We start from the raw sequence: 11,770 nt of genomic DNA on the forward strand, positions 1-11,770 counted from the left end.
TTACCAAAACCCCACTCTTTGGTTTGAATGGATCAGTTCAGCCTGGGAACCCCAAAGCACTTCACCCAGGGACCCTAAGTAAAGGCATGTGGCCCAGGGCCCACCTCCCCATCTGCACTTTGCCTTGATCTCTCCACCCCTGGAGGAAAGCGGGGTACTTCCCTCAGGACCTGTGAGTAATAAACTTCTGTATTGCAATTTGTCTTGAGGTCTGTTGTTGAAATAGGGTTGGGGAGCAGGGGGCTCACCGTCCAGCACCCTGTGCTCCACTTAACAATGTTAATTTTACGAAGTCCTAGCACAGTGGCATGAGATGGGAGCCCATGGCCAAGCCACTTTTAACCCCCTCAAGGACTCAACCCTCTGCCGCCATGTGGTGAGAAGATCACAGAGACCAAACCCAGCCAGCTCAGATCTGGGGACAGGTGGCACAAGAAGATCTCTGGATGGGAACCGGTTTGACCTCTTGGAGGCCAGGAAGTATATCACGGACCTCAGGGGACTGTGACACAATGGGGAGCAAAACACGGAGAAAACCCGCCTCCTCATAGGCTGGCATCTGCAGCCCTTCAGGAATCTGGCTCTTTGGAGCAGGGAACCTGAGGCTGTTTCCTCTGGGATGTGACAGCCCCAACCCCTGTCCTCCCTACCATGTGGGGGCCCTGAGTACTAGGATAGGAGGGGGGGAATCCCTTCACGAAGTGGGACGCCTGCTGGAGCCTGCTCTGGATAACTCCTGTTCTCTGCCAGGCATCGCCTTTCCTACCACAACCGAATTAAATTTCTCACTCTTTGCTGACTTGTTTTTTCTAGCACTGTGATATGACTTTCTCCCCCTGCGGTGTTTCCTGGCTTACTCCTCTTTCTTCTCCTGGTGATTTAGGGAGATGAAACAAGCGCTCACTTTGGCAGGACATATACTAAAATGGGAAAATAAAGGTTTGCAGTTTTCAGAACGCTTATGGCAGGCTGCCATGTTATGTCTTTGTTTCGTGCTGTTTTAAAACCTGTTACTGGTCTAATATTCTTTTGATCTCAAGCAAAGCAGGGAATTCCGTGAAAAGAAAACAAAGAACAAAAATAAAATCATCCTTGTGTGATTTCTTTGAAATAGTTTGGGATGGTTTTTACGTTTCTTCATATGGACTGCTATTGTTTGCATTTCAAAACACAAACGCAGCTATAAAATGTTTTGTTTGTTCTTAAATGTATTATTCGATGTCATCCTATACGAATTTACAATATACATGCTTATATTTGCTCATGATACAAAAGATTTCAAGAAATCTTTGTAATACTACAAAGAAGTGTAACAAATAGAAAGCTTACGTTTTCGTTTGAACCGATGTTTTCCTTCAATCAAACAAAAATAGGAGAAGAGGGAAGTCACTGATTTTTTTTTTCTTTTGCTCTGCTGTTTCCTTTTCATGTTTAAAGTTAGCTTTCACTAAACACAGTATCACATTCACACATTCCCTGTTTCTTGGCACCACTGCCAGAGGAAGACAGCGATATTTACAACTATTATCAAAGTCAGAAAGCAGGGAGGTGGAGACAGCTGTTAACCAAAGCCTCTCAGAGCTCAGGCAGATTCTATTTCCTTCACTAATGACTATTACTATCCATCCTGTGCTGCCATAAGGGTCCCACTGTAGCCCTCCTAGATTCCCTCTATTAAGAGAAACAGGCTTTTACTGGAGGCAGGTGCCCTGGTGAGGTAGGAAGTCCCAGGTGCCAAGGAAACAGGAGCCTCTCCTCCACTTACTGGCTTCAGCACAGGAGGAGAATGGGAAAATGCCTGCACCAAGAAGCTTCATTTTCACAGCTTTTTTTTTTTTTTTTAACTATAGTGTCATTTTTGATGGAGGCAAAGGAGCCCTGGTGTTACTGGAAAAGACAAACTTCTTCAGCACAAGTTTTCACTGGTAGGATGATGATGTTGGCCATGCATCTTCCTTCCATGTGTTAAGCTAGGAAACCCAAGAAGGCATAACCAGGACAGCTGACGCTGCAGACACAGAGCCCCCAAGGACCTGTGATAGAACCTCATAGATATCACAGGATCATCATCAGTCTGAATCCAGGTCATTGGGGTTGTCAGAGCCAAACTCCTGCACATGTGAAGGATATTTGCTTCACGCCTCTGGTCTGCCATTGCCTTTTTCCTTTTCCCTGAGGCTGTCCTATTCATCAGAGCCTCTGGAATCTTCATCTCTGGCACCGTTCGCCTCCTGTGGACACCCGCCGTGCCAGTTTTCCTCACTGTTCTCATCATTTTCATCTTCGTAAATGTCCTGTGGTTGCTGGCCATCACTCACCAGCTCCCACTTCTGGCTGTCGTGCTGCACAGAGGAATTCCTCGCTCCATTCTGGAGTGGCCATCTCCAAGTGGTAACTGTCATACACAGTTATCCTTCTGTTCCTCCAGGTGCCCAGCTCTTGATCCAGCTGTCCTTGGATACAGTCAACTGCTCACGGATCAACTCTATGCAATTGCAGAGGATTACATCTGAGTCAGATGTTTTCCAGGAGCCATTGGAGGTGACTCCCTACTTGTGGACCAGGCCAACAGCTGGAAGCATGCATCCTTAGCGGCGTCTGGGTTTCCCACGCATCATCAGACTCCAGGACACTGGAGGGAATCTCTGGGATCAGTGTCTAGAGATCACCCGGCAGTGGCCTTCCAGCCAGATCTCCTGAGGCAAAGCATAGAGGTTGTGCCGGATGTGCCCCTGGGTGCCCAGAATAGTGCAGGGTGGTTTACAGGAGTGGCTGGACTGGATGGCTCCTCTTGGGAGTGCACTGGGGCCACCACCCGCAAGATGTTATTCTCCACTGCTCTCTCCAGATCTTTGTGGGCATCTTTTGGGCCATTCCTGGACTGCAGGGTTCCAGGGTCTTCACAAGTAAAGACAAGAGCTTTGCAGGCTCCCCACTGCACTCTGGCTTCACACAGGGTACACTTGTCCTGTCTGCCTCCAGGGCAGCTGTCACCAAGCCTCTTATTGCTGTAGTATTTTAAGATTACACTTGACCCTTGAACAACAGGGATTTGAACTGCACCAGTCAGCCCACTTAAACACGATTAAAAATAAATACAATATAGAATATAACATAGTATAGTATAAATACAGTATAGTATTTAGTCTTCCATATGATTTTCTTTTCCCTAACCTACTTTGTTATAAGAATACAATATAGAATACACATGACATACAAAATATATGTTAACCAACTGTTTATGTTATCCATAAGGCTTCTGGTCAATAACAGGCTATTGGTAGTTACGTTTTGGGGGAATCAAAACTTACATGTGGATTTTTGACTTCACACAGGATCGATGCTGCTAATCACCATGTTGTTCAAGAGTCAACCATTCTTACAACTCTTCCTTAACAAGGTAAGTGATTTTAATTTCAGCACTGAACAAGCAGCTGCCTCAATCCGTCAGGAGGAATCTTTGGGCCTGACCCGTACTTTTAGGGTGTTCGGAACATGTTAACAATTTCACTATTTGTCAGGGCAAGCAACACAAGTACCAGGTTAAAACCTGTGTGGGTTATGTAAAACAACACAAATAAGCACTGCAGACCTGCAAAGCTTTACCCAATGGCTGAGCAAAGCAGCCACCAGCCTGCGTATTACCCAAAAACTAGATCTAGTCCCTAACTACATGCTGAGATCCTGCAGACTCTTTGCTAGCTGGCTTTAGATATGTCCGCCTGTCTGGAAGTGGGAACAATGTAGGCGCTTCTTGCTAGGAGGGCAGTAGGAACTTGAGCTTTTCTTCTGGCCTTGGAGAGGAAAAAAGGGCCCCTGTAATCTGTTCTCCTCTCCTTAATAAACTGAAATTTTAAAATAAGTCATTTTTCTTTCTTACTTATTTTTGAAATTTATTTATTTATTTATTTATTTATTTATTTATTTATTTGGAGAGAGAGAGAGAGAGAGAGAGAGAGAGAGAGAGAGAGCACGAGCAGGAGGAGAGAGAGAGAGAGTGAGAATCTCAAGCAGGCTCCGAGCTCAGCACCTAGCTGGACAGGGGGCTGTATCCCACAGCCCTGGGATCATGACCTGAACCAAAATCAAATCAGTTGCTCAACCGACTGAGTCACCCCCGTGCCCCTCATTTGTTTTTCTTGTGATTAGGTTCACTCTCCCTTAGTTACGTCTGAAAATCATTGTCAGCATCTCTTGTCTAGTTTGTCAGCCCCACCTCTCTAGTTGCTGTATATCTGGGCCTTACAAGACCATATCTTTGTCTCACAGATGTCCCAGGGTCTTCTTTACTGACCACTTTCTGAGAGGGCAGACAAACCCTGCCCAACTAGACCCCAACTCACATTTAATTTTCCTTGCTTTTTACCAACCCTCCCTACATATCAGTATATGAGCTGTACTCACACTGAAACACTGAAAATCCTTGTTGTGTCCCGAAAACTGCTGCACTATCCCAATGACAAACTAAATTAGCTTATTAATTTATTTATTTATTTAGAGAGAGAGAGAGAGAGAGAGAACACACAAGTGGGGGAGGGGCAGAGAGAAGGAGAGACAGAATCCCAAGCAGGCTCCATACCATCAGAACAGAGCCCAATGTGGGGCTCAAACCACGAGATCATGACCTGAGCTGAGATCAAGAGTTGGACACTTAATCGACTGCGCCACCCAAGCGCCCCTGTTTTTTTTAGCCCACTTATTTTAGTTTACATGAGATAAAATTCATTCCTTTCCTGTACAGTTCCATGAATTTTTACAAATGCACGGTAATATGTACACAGCCACCATAATCAAGATACAGAACTGTCTCATCACCTCCCAGAAATTTCCCTGGTGCTACCCCATTGTAGTCAACCTCTCCCCCCATCTTTACCACCTGGAAGGTGTGAGATGTTTTCTACTGCTATAATTTTGCCTTTTCCAAAATGTCATATAGAAGGAACCCTTTACTTAGGCCTCTTTCCCTTGGATGGATGTTTTGTGAAATTCCAAGTTGTTGCATTTATCAGTTGTTTTTTTTTTTTTTTTTTGAGACAGAGACAGAGCATGAACGGGGGAGGGGCAGAGAGAGGGAGACACAGAATCCGAAGCAGGCTCCAGGCTCTGGGCCATCAGCCCAGAGCCTGACGCGGGGCTCGAACTCACGGACCGCAAGATCGTGACCTGAGCGGAAGTCGGACGCTCAACCGACTGAGCCACCCAGGCGCCCCTGTTCTTCTTTTTAATTGCGCTAGATTTGTATAGGTGTACCGTGTTTTATCTGTCTATTGAAAGGCCTTAGGTTTTGGTAGTTATGAATAAAGCCACTGCAAATATTTGCTTACAATTTTTTGTGTGTGAACATAAATTTTCATTTTTCTGGAGTAGATACCTATGTGGGATTGCAGGGTGATATGATAAGAGTATGTTTAACTTTTTTAAACTGCCAAGCTTTTCCAGGGCGGCTGTACCAGTTTCACCAACAATGTATTTTATTTTATCTCCCTGTTTTTTTTTAAAGAAGCAATTTTATTGAGGTAAAATTCACAAGTCACAGAATTTACCCATCTAAAATGTACAATTCAATGGTTTTTAGCATAATCACATAATTGTGCAGAGATTACCACAATCAGTTGAGGACATTTTCATCAGCTCAAAACAGAAACTTTGTACCCATGAGTAGACACTCCTCATTTCTCCCCAACTTCTCCAGCCCCAGGCCGTCAAAATCGACTTTTTGTTTCTGTAGATCTGCTTAGACTAGACATTTCATATTTATGGAATCATATAATATTAGCATTTTGTGACTGGTTTCTTAGCATAATTTCAAGATTCATTCTTGTGGTAGCATATATCAGTATTTCATTCCTTTTTATGGCCAAATAATATCCCAGTGTTTGGATATAACACATTTCGTCCATCCATTTGTTGATGGACATTTGGGTTGGATTTCCACTTTTTTGTCAATTATGAATCATGCTTATGAATATGCGTGGTGAGCTTTTGCACGGACACGTGTTTTCATTACTATTGGGAATTACTACCTGGAAATGGAATCACTGGATGATACGATAACTCTATATGTAATCATTCAATGAACTGCAAGGCTGTTTTCCAAAGCGGCTGCATCATTTTACATTCCCACCAGTAATGCCTGGGATAACTGTGACCACCTGGGTCTTCCATTGCACCACACACAATGCAGGGGCTAAGCCAGTGTCTCCGTGATTGCATAAGTGTGGATGGAGTAGTGTCTGGAGTATTGTACTGGCTAGGCAGAAACAAAGGAATATAGGGTGCTTACAGCAACAGTCTACAGCAGAATGCAGAACCTAGTGATATTCTATGGTGAGCAGCATTCCCTTGGTCGTCTACACAACTGCAGTCCTTCCAGCCCTCCATCCTTCCTCCAATGTCCAGGTCTGCAGGGTGGGTTCAGCCAGGCTGCTAGCAGGTCACATAAAGTGGTGGTGGACAGCCGGGAGAAGACTGAGAGACAAAGGCATGCCTCCCACAGCTCCATGAGATTCCATAGCCCACGCTCCACGAGATGAAAAATTAGTTCCATATCTCAAGCTGGTTAATGGCCAGCTCCGTGCCCAGATCATCTGCTTCCCAGCCCTGTGTCTCCTTTGGGACATACACACCCCATCACAAGGCGACAGCCTTCCCGGGTGTCAATGTCATGGAGACTGAAGGGCCTTTGAGACCACAAATGATGGTTTTCCAGAGAGATCATTTATATATGAAAGCTGACTCATGGGGGTTATTTCTTGGTGGTGGGTTAAGTGGTGAACTCATCTGTCAAATCTTACTAGCTGCTCCTATGGCATCAACTGCTGGACAAGAGGGGTAGTTCCTGAGGCTAGTGATGTAGGCAGGAGCCAGGCCAGCAGTAGAATTTTGTGTCATTCCAAGGAACCTGGGCTTTCCTTTGAAGATGACAGCCACGAAGGCAACTTTGTCCGGGAAGCATGGAGTCCTGCCACAATCACCCAGCTCACCCCCTGACCATATGTCTCAAACCATTCCTAATCTGGTTCCCCTCCTGAGAGCTGGACTCTAAATTTGACCCTATTTTTCTAAGCAATAACAAATCTGATTGTGATGATTCATAAGACAATGTTGCCAATTCCAAATCTGTCCTGAACATATGTGGGGCAGTCCAGGTGAAAGGGCAGGATAGCTAATGGGACAGATAATCCACACATTCCGTTCTGGGGGTGAAATAGTTTAGCAATAGAATTTACAGGTATAGTGGATGCTGTATTGCGCCCTGTTGCCATTGAAAGACATATTCGCCAGCTGCAGGTAACGTTGCTAGGAAATTCACCAAGAGGCTTTATTGAGAATCTTAAGCAGACACCAGAAAAAAATGTTTGTGAAAAACAGTGCTAAAAGCAACGAATTGAAGCCAGGGACATTTAGTTGTACTGAATGATTCACTGATTGACTGATTAATTGATCAGAGCTAGAAGATTTATTTAAAATATAAATCCGGGGTGCGTGGGTGGCTCAGTCGGGTAAGCATCCCACTTAGGCTGAGGTCATGATCTCACTGTTTGTGAGTTCTAGACCCTCGTCAGGCTCTCTGCTGACAGCTCAGAGCCTGGAGCCTGCTCTGGATTCTGTGTCTCCCTCTCTCTTTGCCCCTCCCCCACTTGTGCTCTGTCTCTCCCTGTCTCTCTCAAAAATAAATAAACATTAAAAAAATAAAATATAAATCCTATAGGATAAGATACCAGTTACACAGTAATCAGGAGGCAGAATTTAATGGGCAAAATCCTGTACAGAGTGGGGAGATTGATCTTTATGGGAGGATCACTGCTTTCTCCTTGGGTGGAGGCAGGAGGAGGAAAGGAGGCTCAGCATTTCCAGGTTTTCCCCTGAAAGTCTGAAGAAGTCTATGCATGTCCTACATACATCTATAGTATCTTTGAAATCTAAATTCAAGACAATTTATGAGCTTGAAGGGGTTAGATTTACTCTGGAGGTGAGATTGAAACGATAATGCTGTCTGCACACAGCCTGTTCTTTCCATATATTTGGGTGTGTCTCAAACTGCATAGTTGGATTGTGTGTGTGTGTGTGTGTGTGTGTGTGTGTGTGTGTGTGTGTTTATCTGAGAATCTTTCTGTCATATTGAGGATCAAATACATTTACTTACCTTGTTATAGTTTGCAAATCAATATAAAAACTTGGTGAAAGATTCAGGGCTTAAGGAGCACTAAACCCATGCCTAGATTTGGGTTGATTTAGGCAGGGCATTGCTGGGGTGGTGAGGAGGCAGAAGGTATACACCAGAGGACTGGGCGTTAGAACTGGTAAGTGACTAAGCCACGTGAGAATTACATATAGATTTTAGAGGCCATTAGGGTGTAATGACAAAGGGACAGAGGAGTTGTTTTGGGGTGCTGGAACTTCTCTGGATCCTGATCGTGATGGAATTTATACAAATCAATACATGTGTTAAACCTGTAAGAAGTCAGTTTTACTGTATTTTAATTCAAAAAATAGGAATTTACAATTTAACTCCGAAATAAGTAAACTTCCTATGTCTGACCACACAAAGTGACATTTGTTTCTTAACCAAAGTCTGATTTCTCTGTGATGTCTCTTCAGATGTCAGTGTTTTACCTATAATTAAAAATGGCAGAGTTTATCAATCTTTCCAAGATTAATATCTGATGCTGCAGCTGTCACAAGATTTGGTATTTATGGTGAGCACTGGGAACACTGCTAACAAATTTCTAAAAATAACCAAGGGGAGACTGTAGGTTGGGGTTAGGGTTGGATTGGAGTTGGGATTCTGTGAGGTTTGAGTGACATACATAGTAAATGGGTGGGGAGGGAACCTTGAGCAGAGGTATTTACACAGAATTCAGGGAATGGTCCATGCTCTAGCCATGTTATCCCCAGGAGCAGGACCTCCAGCTATTTGCTTCTGACAGGTAGAATAAATGAGAGTTTTGATTTTATGCCCTACACTCTTCCGTGTTGTTCAGATTTGCAGCTAAAAACATGTGCTCGTTTTATAAAAGAAAAAGCAAGTGCTGAGAAAGAAGACAGTGAAGTTTATGAAGATAAGCTAAAAAGTAACTAAAACTAAACTTTTTGGTCTATCTTCGCAAACTTTCCCAGCAGGTCTGAATTTGCCTCTGGTTTCCCTGTGGCCTCAGGAAGAACGCTGCTGCCCTGCCATCTAGTGGCGACATGGCAGAGGCGCCTTCCAACCAGCGTTTCAGCAAAGCAAACATTTGCTTTACCGACTTTGAAGAAGACAGCAACTATACGTTGTTCTGACTAAAACTTTGATTTGCCGAAGCCTTATGGATACCAAACACAGGTCAAGCATTCTTTTTTATGGTAAAAATCTCATCCTTTTGGCATCATCAAGGAACAAAACTTCTCCACTCAAAGCTTAACTCTTAAGGACCTACATAAAAATTAAATGAACACTCTCACCACTTCTTAAACCGAATATATTGAACAAAACAACGTTTCTTTTAGAGCTCATGGTTTAAAAAAATAAAACAAGGGGCGCCTGGGTGGCTCAGTCAGTTGAGCTGTCCGGCTTCGGCTCAGGTCATGATCTCGCGGTCTGTGAGTTCGAGCCCCGCGTCGGGCTCTGTGCTGACAGCTCAGAGCCTGGAGCCTGTTTTGGATTCTGTGTCTCCCTCTCAATCTGCTTCTCCCCCACTCATGCCCTGTCTCTCTCTCTCTCTTTCTCTCAAAAATAAGTAAACATTAAAAAACAAAACAAAACAAAACAAAACAATATCACCGGGAAGAGCCCGGTTTCCTCGTAATGAATCAGTAAATCCAGAGCCCGGTGTAGCAGTATATCCTATATTGGTTTGCTAGGCCCACTGTAACAAAGTGCCACAGAGTGGGTGGCGTAAATGACAGAAGTTTGTTGTCTCACAGTTCTGGAGGATGGAAGTCCAAGACCAAGGTGCTGGCAGCATTGGTACCTTCTGAGGGCTGTGAGGGAAGGATCTGTCCCACGCTTCCTTCTCTTTGGCCTGTACTCCCCCTGCATCTTTACCGTGTCTTCCCTTCATCTGTATCTCTGTGTCCAAATATCCCCTTTTAATAAAGACATCAGGCATATTGGATTAGTACCCACCTATTGGCCTCAGTTTAACTTGATTAGCCCTTTAAAGACCCCATTTCCAAATGAGGTCACATTCTGAGGTAGTGGTGGTTAGGACTTCAACATCCGAATTGGGGGAGGGGTCCGTGCACAGTTGAACTCCGATTTGGCCTTCGATGAGCTGAATCACCAGTCTATTTTGATGAACAATAAGCATGAGGCAGTCAGTACAGAGAAGGGTGCTGTTACCATTCCATAGCTGCCATGGATGGAAGGGCATAACCAAGAGCTGGGCAAGACCCATGGAGCCTGATGGATGGTGGGGATTGTTGCTCCGACAGGCAACGGGGCAGGTAGTGTGGAAATGCATCGTGTGAAGTGGGGCGGGGAGCTGGGCCCAGGCATTAAGGGGAAGTGCATGGTCTGGCAGTGGGGTATAGGGACCCATGTCGGGCAGAGAAGAAAATGGGCCAGTGTAGGTCCTGGGAGCAGCTTCACTGAGGTGTGATGAGGGAAGAGCTGAGCCACTCACCTGCAGAATGTGCAAGGAACCGCTAAGCTGTGGAGAGGGGAAGGATTGAGCTTTGCTGCTGTAGGCACCACCGTGGCATGGGCACATCTGAGCTGGCATGATTGTGTTGCTTCCTATGAGTGTGGCTAGGCTCTGGGGAGTTGTTTGAGGCTGAGAACCCTTCTAGGCAGCCTCCATTTCTCTCAAACGTCAATAGCAACTGGGAGGATAAATCTGTGCTTGGGTTTGTCCCCTCTGCTATAACAGTAATTTAACATCATGTGAGAGATCTCTGATGTAATTCAACCATTTCCTAGGTTATCTGGGAAGTTTATTTGGAGGTCTGGGAGATATAGTAAATCCTGGGAGTGTTCTAATGAGGTCTGATCAATCTTTGATGTAAAGATCTAAAATCTTATAAGCATCTTGGAAATACATGAATTATTATTAATTTAGCTTTAAGGCTTACACAAGATGTAGAAGCATACTCTGTTTGCTTGGTCATATCTACACAGAATTTTCCAAAATGTGGAAATCACCTCATTATACAGATTTGGACATCATAATGACAGTTAATAAAATGAAATTCTAATTGAGTCTTCATTAAAAAAAATTTTTAATGTTAATTTATTTTTGAGAGAGAGAGAGAGAGAGAGAGAGCATGAGCAGGGGAGGGGCAGAGAGAGAGAGAGGGAGACATAGAAATCGAAGCAGGCTCCAGGGTCTGAGCTGTCAGCACGGAGCCCAATGCGGGGCCTGAACTCACAAACTATGAGATCATGACCTGAGCCAGAGTCTGATGCTTAACCAACTGAGCCAATCAGGCACCCCTTGAGTTTTCATTTTTATTGCTAAGTTTTTTTTAAGGAGAAGAACTTGCAGAAGGTAAGCAAGAAAAACACCTTGGTTCTAGAAGATTAGAACATATTCAGCAAAATGAACACATCTATATAAATGGTATACAAACAGTTCTTTCTGGTTTTCCTGTGACCCATTAGTAGAGATCTGACTGGCAGGTATTTCTGCAATTAATTGATTCTAGAAAACTTGGCAAGGCTTGCTGTTCTCTGCCTTGAGAATTGGAAACGGCCCAGTTTATAAATATGAATATAACAGTGTCCTTTACGTGTTCAATGTTTTGGGAAAAGTCTCTGTCAAAAGATATGGTTTTTGTGACTTATAAT

The 11,770-nt window shown here is 44.1% G+C and overlaps 1 pseudogene; it reads right to left on the reverse strand.

Moving 5' to 3' along the window:
• Window positions 1-1,330: 1,330 nt before the first annotated feature.
• Window positions 1,331-10,706, reverse strand: LOC128312329 (probable RNA polymerase II nuclear localization protein SLC7A6OS; annotated as a pseudogene).
• Between the last annotated feature and the right edge of the window lie 1,064 nt (window positions 10,707-11,770).

The sequence above is a fragment of the Acinonyx jubatus genome, chromosome D3 (assembly GCF_027475565.1).
Source record: "Acinonyx jubatus isolate Ajub_Pintada_27869175 chromosome D3, VMU_Ajub_asm_v1.0, whole genome shotgun sequence".
Taxonomy (NCBI): Eukaryota; Metazoa; Chordata; class Mammalia; order Carnivora; family Felidae; genus Acinonyx; species Acinonyx jubatus.